Below are 12,315 nucleotides of genomic sequence, written 5' to 3'. Positions count from 1 at the left end.
TAACACTCTTGATGGTATTAAATAAGGGAACTAAAGAACAGTACTCACGAGGACGAGATAAACCTCTTGAATGTCAGCTAGCCCACGAATCCTGTTGATGAAACTGGGACCCAGAAAGGCTAGAACAGCAATGGGAGGAAAACTAAATACCTAAGTTGGAATAGTGATTACAAATTAGTGAGGCAAACATAAGCATTCACACAGGAGCTAGCTACAACCGCACACCACACCTAATAATCAAATGGGAAATAAATGCAGAAGTGCAATGGAAAACATGGAATGGATCCCAATAGAAAGTAAGGATCAGGAGCAGGGAAAAACGAAATAACCAATGCAAACTTCTCCCTACCCCTCCAAGGAAAAGACAGGAAGCTAATCTAAGAGGAAGGCTAAGGCATACGGGTTTACAGCAGCAAAGGACAGAGTCAAAGAAATATAGAACACAGACAAACTGGGCTGCATCTAAAAGGGGAAAGCACTGAGAAATGCTGCCTGCAAACAGAGGAAGACAAAAAGGGAATCAAGGGAGCAGAAATCAATTAGCGCATGAATCCGAGATTCAGGGCGGAGGTACAAGAAAACAGGAACTAGGAACTAGGTACAAAGGCAAGGAACAAGGAACAAGGGACTAGTCACAACAGGAACACTGCAAACGATGACCAGCGCTGGACTGAAGTAAGACTGAGGCTTTTAAAGCTGCTTAACGAGCACACGCCTCAGGTGTGCTGATTGCTGCACCTGCAGCCACAGCTGTTACCTATCCTCCACCCAACCTTGTCCTGCAAGGGTGGAGGTGGAGCAGTGGGCCAGGCATTCTGGGAAGCATAGTCATTTGGTTAAAGTAGCATGCTGGCTACCAAAAACCTGGAATGGATCCGGAAGGGAAGTAGCTTGGAAAATAGGGATTTAGCGCTCCCAATTCATCACAGCACTGTAGCATAAGGTTTGGAGGAAAGGTCCAGTAGGGAATAAACCCCAAATCATGCCCCCAAGTGGTGGGAACGGGAGCGAAGGGAGCGAGTCGTGACATAAACAGAGAATTCTCCCTAACAGGGACATGAGTGGGGGCCTGGTGGAGGCTGCCCCTGCACTGCTGGGGGGTGAGGTGATGGGAGACCTGAGTGGGGGCCTGGTGGAGGCTGCCCCTGGTGGCTGGGGGGTGGTGGTAGACATGGGTGGGGTCCTGGTGGAGGCTGCCCCTGCACTGCTGGGGGGTGGGGGTGATGGGAGACATGAGTGGGGGCCTGGTGGAGGCTGCCCCTGGTGGCTGGGGATGCAGGGGGACATGTGTGGGAGCCTGGTGGAGGCTGCCCCTGGTGGCTGGGGGGTGGGGGTGATGGGAGACATGAGTGGGGCCTGGTGGAGGCTGCCCCTGGTGGCTGGGGGGTGGGGGTGGTGGTAGACATGGGTGGGGGCCTGGTGGAGGCTGCCCCTGCACTGCTGGGGGGTGGGGGTGCAGGGGGACATGTGTGGGAGCCTGGTGGAGGCTGCCCCTGCACTGCTGGGGGGTGGGGGTGATGGGAGACATGAGTGGGGGCCTGGTGGAGGCTCTCCCTGCACTGCTGGGGGGTGGGGGTGGTGGTAGAAATGGGTGGGGGCCTGGTGGAGCCTGCCCCTGGTGTCTGGGGGGTGGGGGTGATGGGGGACATGAGTGGGGGCCTGGTGGAGGCTGCCCCTGCACTGCTGGGGGGTGGGGGTGGTGGGAGACATGAGTGGGGTTCTGGTGGAGGCTGCCCCTGGTGGCTGGGGGTGGTGGTAGACATGGGTGGGGGCCTGGCGGAGGCTGCCCCTGCACTGCTGGGGGGTGAGGGTGGTGGGAGACATGAGTGGGGGCCTGGTGGAGGCTGCCCCTTGTGGCTGGGGGGGCGGGTGCAGGGAGACATGAGTTGGACATGAGTGGGGGCCTGGTGGAGGCTGTCCCTGGTGGCTGGGGGTGATGGGAGACATGAGTGGGGGCCTGGTGGAGGCTGCCCCTGCACTGCTGGGGGATGGGGGTGGTGGGAGACATGAGTGGGGGGCTGGTGGAGGCTGCCCCTGCACTGCTGGGGGGTGGGGGTGGTGGGAGACATATGTGGGGGCCTGGTGGAGGCTGCCTCTGCACTGCTGGGGGGTGGGGGTGATGGGAGACATGAGTGGGGGCCTGGTGGAGGCTCTCCCTGCACTGCTGGGGGGTGGGGGTGGTGGTAGAAATGGGTGGGGGCCTGGTGGAGGCTGCCCCTGGTGGCTGGGGGGTGGGGGTGATGGGGGACATGAGTGGGGGCCTGGTGGAGGCTGCCCCTGCACTGCTGGGGGGTGGGGGTGGTGGGAGACATGAGTGGGGGCCTGGTGGAGGCTGCCCCTTGTGGCTGGGGGGGGCGGGTGCAGGGAGACATGAGTTGGACATGAGTGGGGGCCTGGTGGAGGCTGCCCCTGGTGGCTGGGGGTGATGGGAGACATGAGTGGGGGCCTGGTGGAGGCTGCCCCTGCACTGCTGGGGGGTGGGGGTGGTGGTAGACATGGGAGGGGGCCTGGTGGAGGCTGCCCCTGGTGGCTGGGGGTGCAGGGAGACATGAGTGGGGGCCTGGTGGAGGCTGCCCCTGCACTGCTGGGGGATGGGGGTGGTGGGAGACATGAGTGGGGGGCTGGTGGAGGCTGCCCCTGCACTGCTGGGGGGTGGGGGTGGTGGGAGACATATGCGGGGGCCTGGTGGAGGCTGCCTCTGCACTGCTGGGGGGTGGGGGTGGTGGGAGACATGAGTGGGGGCCTGGTGGAGGCTGCCCCTGCACTGCTGGGGGATGGGGGTGGTGGGAGACATGAGTGGGGGCCTGGTGGAGGCTCTCCCTGCACTGCTGGGGGGTGGTGGTAGAAATGGGTGGGGGCCTGGTGGAGGCTGCCCCTGGTGGCTGGGGGGTGGGGGTGATGGGGGACATGAGTGGGGGCCTGGTGGAGGCTGCCCCTGCACTGCTGGGGGGTGGGGGTGCAGGGGGACATGTGTGGGAGCCTGGTGGAGGCCGCCCCTGCACTGCTGGGGGGTGGGGGTGATGGGAGACATGAGTGGGGGCCTGGTGGAGGCTCTCCCTGCACTGCTGGGGGGTGGGGGTGGTGGTAGAAATGGGTGGGGGCCTGGTGGAGGCTGCCCCTGGTGGCTGGGGGGTGGGGGTGATGGGGGACATGAGTGGGGGCCTGGTGGAGGCTGCCCCTGCACTGCTGGGGGGTGGGGGTGGTGGGAGACATGAGTGGGGGCCTGGTGGAGGCTGCCCCTTGTGGCTGGGGGGGGCGGGTGCAGGGAGACATGAGTTGGACATGAGTGGGGGCCTGGTGGAGGCTGCCCCTGGTGGCTGCGGGTGATGGGAGACATGAGTGGGGGCCTGGTGGAGGCTGCCCCTGCACTGCTGGGGGGGTGGGGGTGGTGGTAGACATGGGAGGGGGCCTGGTGGAGGCTGCCCCTGGTGGCTGGGGGGTGGGGGTGCAGGGAGACATGAGTGGGGGCCTGGTGGAGGCTGCCCCTGCACTGCTGGGGGATGGGGGTGGTGGGAGACATGAGTGGGGGGCTGGTGGAGGCTGCCCCTGCACTGCTGGGGGGTGGGGGTGGTGGGAGACATATGTGGGGGCCTGGTGGAGGCTGCCTCTGCACTGCTGGGGGGTGGGGGTGGTGGGAGACATGAGTGGGGGCCTGGTGGAGGCTGCCCCTGCACTGCTGGGGGGTGGGGGTGGTGGTAGACATGGGAGGGGGCCTGGTGGAGGCTGCCCCTGGTGGCTGGGGGGTGGGGGTGCAGGGAGACATGAGTGGGGGCCTGGTGGAGGCTGCCCCTGCACTGCTGGGGGATGGGGGTGGTGGGAGACATGAGTGGGGGGCTGTTGGAGGCTGCCCCTGCACTGCTGGGGGGTGGGGGTGGTGGGAGACATATGTGGGGGCCTGGTGGAGGCTGCCCCTGCACTGCTGGGGGGTGGGGGTGGTGGGAGACATGAGTGGGGGCCTGGTGGAGGCTGCCCCTACACTGCTGGGGGGTGGGGGTGGTGGTAGACATGGGTGGGGGCCTGGTGGAGGCTGTCCCTGGTGGCTGGGGGTGGGGGCGCAGGGGGACATGAGTGGGGGCCTGGTGGAGGCTGCCCCTGCACTGCTGGGCGTGGGGGTGATGGGAGACCTGAGTGGGGGCCTGGTTGAGGCTGCCCCTGGTGTCTGGGGTGTGGGGGCGGTGGTAGACATGGGTGGGGGCCTGGTGGAGGCTGCCCCTGCACTGCTGCGGGGTGGGGGTGATGGGAGACATGAGTTGGGGCCTGGTGGAGGCTGCCCCTGGTGGCTGGGGGATGGGGGTGCAGGGGGACATGTGTGGGAGCCTGGTGGAGGCTGCCCGTAGTGGCTGGGGGGTGGGGGTGATGGGAGACATGAGTGGGGGCCTGGTAGAGGCTGCCCCTGGTGGCTGGGGGCTGGGGGTGGTGGTAGACATGGGTGGGGGCCTGGTGGAGGCTGCCCCTGCACTGCTGGGGGTGGGGGTGCAGGGGGACATGTGTGGGAGCCTGGTGGAGGCTGCCCCTGCACTGCTGGGGGGTGGGGGTGATGGGAGACATGAGTGGGGGCCTGGTGGAGGCTGCCCCTGCACTGCTGGGGGGTGGGGGTGATGGGAGACATGAGTGGGGGCCTGGTGGAGGCTGCCCCTGGTGGCTGGGGGTGCAGGGGGACATGTGTGGGAGCCTGGTGGAGGCTGCCCCTGGTGGCTGGGGGTGATGGGAGACATGAGTGGGGGCCTGGTGGAGGCTGCCCCTGGTGGCTGGGGGGTGGGGGTGGTGGTAGACATGGGTGGGGGCCTGGTGGAGGCTGCCCCTGCACTGCTGGGGGGTGGGGGTGCAGGTGCAGGGGGACATGTGTGGGAGCCTGGTGGAGGCTGCCCCTGCACTGCTGGGGGTGGGGGTGATGGGAGACATGAGTGGGGGCCTGGTGGAGGCTGCCCCTGCACTGCTGGGGGGTGGGGGTGGTGGTAGACATGGGTGGGGGCCTGGTGGAGGCTGCCCCTGGTGGCTGGGGGGTGATGGGAGACATGTGTTGGTGATCAGTAGTGCAAGGTGACATGTGGGTTGGCTGGTGGGCATGGCCATGGTGGATGGGTTGCCTGTGGGACATGAGCAGGGGTGCAGGGTAGTACCCTGTGGTGTGGGCTGCCTGCAGGGGCCGTGGAGGGTGTAGAGGGAACACCTGGGAGGACCCACATGGCCAAATCACGTGTAGCATTTGCCGGCACCACCGAAATACACGTACCCTGCTGAAATCGCGTGTGAATCTTCCCGCGCACCTCGGAATACACGTACCCAGGCCAATCGCGTGTGGAACTTCCCGCGCACCCCGAAGTACACGTACCCAGGCCAATCGCGTGTGGAACTTCCCGCGCACCCCAAAGTACACCTACCCAGGCCAATCGCATGTGGAACTTCCCGCGCACCCCGTAGTACACGTACCCAGGCTAATTGCGTGTGGAACTTCCCGCGCACCCAGGAAAACGCGCACACGCTATTTTTCACACAGCGGGTTGGCCGTGTTTGTCGGTGCCCCTTTGCACCTCATTTGTCCTAGAGGGCCACTGTATGGCCCATTCATCATGCCTGTATATGGGTGCTTTTTGTTAGCGCACATTTTGGCGCACATTTTTTTCAGTCGCAGGGGCGCTACCGCCTGCTTTATTGTGGCGTACTTGTTTGGCCCTGTGCGCGTCTTTGACCGTGCGCTGGTTTGCCCTATTCGATTCCATTAATACGGGTTGTAGGCTTGCGTGTGGGCGTTTCGCGCACTTGCCTCCTGTACTTCCCCCGTGACGCCCATATTTTCACGCGTTGTTCCCCATTCCGAGTGTTACGCCCCGTGTTCCGCCTACTTTTGTGATGTGCGCCGCGCTATGTGCGATTTCGCAGTGGCCGTGGCGCACGCTGTTGGATGACCTGTGCGCCGGCGTGCGCGGCGCACATTTTTAGCGCACATCCCTGCGATTTTCGCACTTGCACTGCGATTTTCGCACTTTTACTGCGATTCACACGTTTTGGCACCTCTGCACAGGAATTTTCGGCGCACATTATTTCCATGAATCGACCCCAATGTGTGTCCATTTTAAGTTCTATCCTTTTCAGCCTGTCTTCCTCTGTGTCGTTTGTTGGCAATTTCCTGGTCTGCTACAAATAAATATACATATGTTAAATGCCCATAAAATACTGAACATTATTTTGCTTATGCAGAGCACTGTGTACCATTACTATTGCTATCTTCTGACATTTCCCCATGCGGAAAATTCTCCTCCAGCCACTCCAAAGTACTGCACATTTCTGTATCAAAAGAACAGAAATAAATTATTTTTTCTGACCCTCATACCAAAAAAAGTACACACACATATAAGAAAAATGAAGTTGACTTACTCTTTTGTTGTAATTTGTCTTCGCTGTAGCGCGTGCATCTACTGTCGGTCCTGTCTGCAGAGTTTCTGTGAGGTACTTACGTTGGAGTCATACTTTCTTTTTTTAATGGTACAATCCATTTTATTCTACATGGTCATTAAATGCATGATTTTTGTTTCAGACATTTAAGTTTCCCTATTTATTTACTAGTAATTATAATGTCTTTATGTTTCCTTTTTCAAAGTTGAGAATTTTTTGTGTAACACAATACTACAATTTCAGATGCCCCCTGACTGTTTGGGTAGTGATGACCTCGTTGGTGCCTGTCCGCAGGCAGGTGCTCAGTCCGTGCCTTTCCAATATCGATAGCGAGGGGATTCTGTATGGTCAATGTTATATGTTTACAAAGTAATCAAATTATACTATATATCTCCCAAGATCACATGATGATAGTGTATATTCAGCAGAAAAACTTTATTAACGCGATTTTATGATTAGGTTCCCCTTCAGAAAACATGTGAAATTCAGTTAAAACAAAACGTTGTTAAAGGGACGCTATGGTTAAGTTGCCCTACTAAAAACCCGTAAAATTCACTAAAAAAAAACTTTGGTAAGGGGACGTTATGGTTAAGTTGCCCTACCAAAAACCATTGTCATCAATGACATTTGTGAAGTCATCTTTGATGTCCTGGGTGTTAGTGTTAGCAGTGCACAGTGGTGCAGGCAGTTATGGTTGCTTAGATTACCATAACTGTCGAATTTCAGGGTTTTTTCGATTGTACTTTGAACCATAATGTCACGTTTGTGAAGTTGTTTTTGTGAATTTCACAGGATTTTGGTAGGGCAACTTAACCATAACGTCCCCTTAAGAAAGTTCTTTTTAGTGTCTATGTGTATATATATATATATATATGAAAAAACAAGGAAAGGTGCGCACTCCAATTCTCTGCATAAACTTCCAGGCCACTGGTGTACTCCTCCGACCGGTTTCTGTGCCAATACACGTCATCAGGGAGGCTGGGTGGACTTGCAGCTCACCGCAGGTGCAGGTGATGAAAATCTGCTGCAAGGGCTACTGGTAGATGTAGTCATCTGGTCAGCAGAGAAAACGCTCACGCCCAATCCCACAGTGGAGAAAGGGGGGGGGGAGTGTAGCCTCAAGTGAGGCACTCCAAAGCCGGGCATATATAACCCTGGTGCGCACCTTGTCAGCTCTTGAGAATTCCACCCCTCAAGGTCCTGCGAAAAATGAAAAAACAAGGAAAGGTGCGCACTCCAATTCTCTGCATAACCTTCCAGGCCACTGGTGTACTCCTCCGACCGGTTTCTGTGCCAATACACGTCATCAGGGAGGCTGCGTGGACTTGCAGCTCACCGCAGGTGCAGGTGATGAAAATCTGCTGCAAGGGCTACTGGTAGATGTAGTCATCTGGTCAGCAGAGAAAACGCTCACGCCCAATCCCACAGTGGAGAAAGGGGGGGGGGGAGTGTAGCCTCAAGTGAGGCACTCCAAAGCCGGGCATATATAACCCTGGTGCGCACCTTGTCAGGTCTTGAGGACACAGCCTCCCTGATGATATGTATTGGCACAGAAACCGGTCGGAGGAGAATACCAGTGGCCTGGAAGGTTATGCAGGGAACTGGAGTGTGCACCTTTCCTTGTTTTTTCCATTTTTGCAGGATCTTGAAGGGTGGAATCTTGCTATACTCCCTCTTATTCCCAGGCACGAAGAACAAACTCAAGGCCAACCTTCAAAGGGTTAATTGACTGGCAGACAGCAGAGTGATGATGGATAGTAGGCTAATTGGTGGGAAGCTATGGTCAAGACCAACCCATTAGCACCTGGATGGCAGCCTGTGTGCTGCTGGCGTATGTGGAAAAGTACTGGCGGATGCAATGGTGCCAACCAATTATAGAGGGCCATGCAGTAAAGAACCCTATGGTTTGTGTAACCAATGGAATGTCGTGTATTTGATGACGTTCATAGTGACCTGCACTAGAGGAGGGTTTAGTTGCCCTACCTGATGTTAGAGACCCAATCTCCTTTCCCAACAAGTATGGAACGTATACCTAAATGTTCCCTCTAACCCTATCACTTTCTCAAATAGGTTTTTGTAGTTTACTATGTAGGAAGATGTTAGTAATGACGGTACAATGTCCATTCATCGCGGGATGTTTTTTCGCAGAGTTTTTTACCGCAAATTCTTGGCTGAAAAAACTGATTTTTTTGGGGGGGGGAGAGGGGAGATAAAAATATAAATTGGGTGTGGGTGTTTTCGGGAATATATAAAAAAAAGTAAAGGGCATGGGGGTTTAGGGGGAACCCCCCAAAATAAAAATAAAATAAATTTGATGCGTTTTTTTCGTAAAACATCCCGCGATGAAATGACATGGAACCGTAATTATGAGTTTTTACCATATAACCTGCTTTTTTTATGAAACTTGCTGAGCGAGAAGATCGAGAGAATTGTCGATGTTCGTTGTAACTCCCTGTTTTAGACAATTGCAAATAAAACAGATGTAGTTTGCCAACTTCCTGAGTTAGTTTGATTATTGATGTTTGAATATCTTCTGCATCCCCATCCATCTCAAAGTATTGCTACCTCATCTTAAAGGGCTGGGTCAATAACCCCCGTTCACTACACTTATTCAAAGATCAATCCTTTTTGTCAAAGACTTTGAATGAGATGGAACCATATATTAATATGTTCCCGGAACCAACCACAAGAGGGCTATTCATGAGGTTTAGAATGAATTTGTGGTATACAAATGATGTTCTCCAAAGACGCAAAAAATAAGTAAAGCAGATAACGTTTGTAAATCTTGCTTAAATATATCCCAACCTGAAACAAACATCTGATCTCAGAATGTCCTGCCCTCTGTGAAGCTAGGACTAAATATTTCTTCCATTTATTCTCAGACTTTCGTATAACAACATCGGAAGTCTTGTGGAGAGCTCTATTTGACTGCCACAGAATCTAAATTAAAATAGCCACTGTCAAATTCTTGCAATCACTTAATTTATCATGATTATTGACAACATTTGATAACATTTGACACTGGAGGTTTTCTTATCATAAAGGATAAAGTTATAACATTTGGTCTAGCGGTATTCCCAAACTATTGAAAGATATATTTAATCTTAGATTTCTTCTTATTTGGCCAATTGAAGAACTGAGGGTCACAGCATTTGATGTGAAATTTAGCAACCTCAATTGCAACTTGTGCAAACACTATGTTTAGAACTTTCATTTATAATACTGTGTATTGTATATAACGGATTTTAAATGAATATTTTAATTGTATCTAACAAATATGTTGTAAATTATTTTTAATCATTTTCTTTTTTCTTTGTCATACATGTAATAATTGAAAGGCTGTTTTTTTCAGCTATAACACATTTTAAAAAAAGAAATTAAAGTTCCCTTCTGAAGATCTCTCAAAAGGCATTCTGCAGGGGGCCCTTTGGTTTTATTTTGCCCTGCAGCTGTTCCCATACTCGATGTTTGTTTCTCACTGTGTTTTAGTATTTTAAATCCTTGTTCTGGTGTTGTCATTATGTATTGCACATTTTCAAACTCACTGCAGGCCTAGCAGAAAAGGTCACATAAACCTGATGTTCTCCTTTCAGAGTTTCTCCATGATCACATTAAATTCACCTCTCTGATGCAGTGTACATTTGGCAATATCCCGGAACAGATCTATAAGTGACTCCCTAAATTCTAACAAACCTCATTGTCAAGAGCAGGTCTACCTGGACACTTGATCTTCTGACTTTGTCGTACTAAATTGGTTCTCCCTCCTCTGAAGCAACCCTGTTGACAGGCACAAACAATACACTTAACAATGAGATGGACCAAAAGTGAGAGAGCCTTTATAGAGGAAAGTCCAGGTTTGTAAAAATCTGATATTAACGGACAGGTGGCGTGGAAGGCAGGGATCAGCTGAAGCACAAGGATGCCAGTCAGAGAAATCTTTGAAAGAAGTTGGGATGCTGAGTAAAACCTCAGATGGTCAAATGGTAATGGAATCAGGACGTGGAATGCAGAGACCAGCTGGTAGCAAAGAAGTCCGGTAAAAGGATTTTGACCAACAAGGATAACAGAGCAGAGGCAAACGGAAGTAATAAAGCTTGAGCATAAGAGGGTAGACAGGGGATTTCAGTGACTTACGGAGCTGGAGTCAAAGGCACGCAGTGACGTTGAGAGACAAGGCTGGTTTGGTGTTCAAATGGAATCTGCTATCTTCCAGATGAGTTTGGAAGTGGTCTGCTGCTGCGCTTCCTAGCATACCATGCAGTCCTATGCCACCATTTTGGGATCGTGAGTGAAAACTGTGCTAAGAATTCTGCCATGTTGCAAAGGTATGAGTCTCCTTTTTTAACTGTAAAGAGTTGCATTGTTACGTAGTCTGCCAAAGCCTCCAGTGTCTCTGGCAGGATGAATCATGACAGTATGCCCCTCTCAAATCTGGCAGACCCACGTTTACAGCAATGAAGTTTATAAAACCTCTGTATGAGATAAGAAGTCTTGACTTATATGTGTGCATCGCATATCTATTCAACCTCAAATTCAAGTTCATTCTGGATCATAATCGGTGAAAGGGGAGGTTTTTGGTGTCCTGGAAACTCCTTTTACATATGGCTTACAGAAGGTAAGCATGTGCCGTGCCGCCAACGATCTCTGCCTTAATGCAAGTAAGACAGAGATTCTCCTCATCGGCACACCTGCTCCCTCCTTTCCTGTCACTCTCTGGCCGGCCTCTCTTGCCCCTCTTCCTGCTCCCACCTGTGAGACTAAAAACCTTGCGGTAATCTTTGACTCCACACTCACCTTCTCTCCTCACATCTCTGATGTCTCTATGAAGTCACACTACCAGCTGCACCTCCTCAGAGGTATTCTTACTTTCCTCTCCTTCCCCCAGAAGCTCACTGTCTCCAGAGCTCTGGTTCTCTCTAGGCTGGACTATTGCAACATCCTCTTTCTAAATCTGCCTGGTTCTACTCTCCACCCTCTGCAACTCATCCAGAACAGGACTGCGAGAGAGACTTGCCCTTGGCCTCAAGCCCAGGGATCGTATCTCTCTAGGACTGAAATCTCTGCACTGGCTCCCAGTGGCTGCAAGGATTAAGTTCAAAACCCTCTGCATTGTCCACAAGGCCTTCTGCGGTCTGGGGTCTCAATGCCTTCAACTCTCTCTTCCTAAATAACTTCCTTTTCAAGCTTTTCGCTCTTCTGCCTCCAACTCCCTCAGGGTCAGTCGATTCTCCAAGCAACAAGTTAGTGGTAGATCTCTTTCCTCGGCTGGGGCCTCCCTCTGGAACAACCTCCCTGCCACCCGGAAACTTGAGGAGAATCATGTCTGGTTCCGGAAGCACCTCAAAACCTTTCTCTTTGCTTCTGCTTTTTCTCCTCCTCTCCCCTGCTGATTTCCTGGCTGAAACTGATACTGCACTGGTTATCTGGCCACCCTCTGATCTCGGGCCGAGGTCCCCTCCCCCGCCAGTCGCACACCTGCACTGCCTTCCTGGCAACCCCCGCACTTGGGGACTGTTTTTCTGTTTCCGTACAGTCCCATTACCAGCACTTGACACCTGATGTCTGCACTTACCCTGGCACTTGCCACCTTCTGGCCATACTTTAACTTTTTGTTATTTATTTTTTATTCATTCTATTATATCCCATGTACTGTCCCCTACCCCTTGCCCCCCGCACTTTCCCCTTTTCCCCCTTCCCTTGCACTTGCGCGATCTGAATGACACCTGGCCTAGTAGGATCGTTGTCTGTCTTCCCTCTGTTCCCCTCCCTTGCCTCGTTGCGCCTTGAAACACTTGTGTATAGGCGCATTATAAATGCCATTTCATATCATGTAAAATGGGATGCAGTAATTTCCAGGACGCAGGAAGTAGTAGTCAAAAGGTCGCTGGATTGATTTGTTTCTTTACAGTGAATTGCCCAAGT

This window comes from Ambystoma mexicanum, chromosome 3p, assembly GCF_040938575.1.
Source record: "Ambystoma mexicanum isolate Mex_15411 chromosome 3p, UKY_AmexF1_1, whole genome shotgun sequence".
Classification (NCBI taxonomy): Eukaryota; Metazoa; Chordata; class Amphibia; order Caudata; family Ambystomatidae; genus Ambystoma; species Ambystoma mexicanum.
This window is presented reverse-complemented; position numbering follows the sequence as displayed.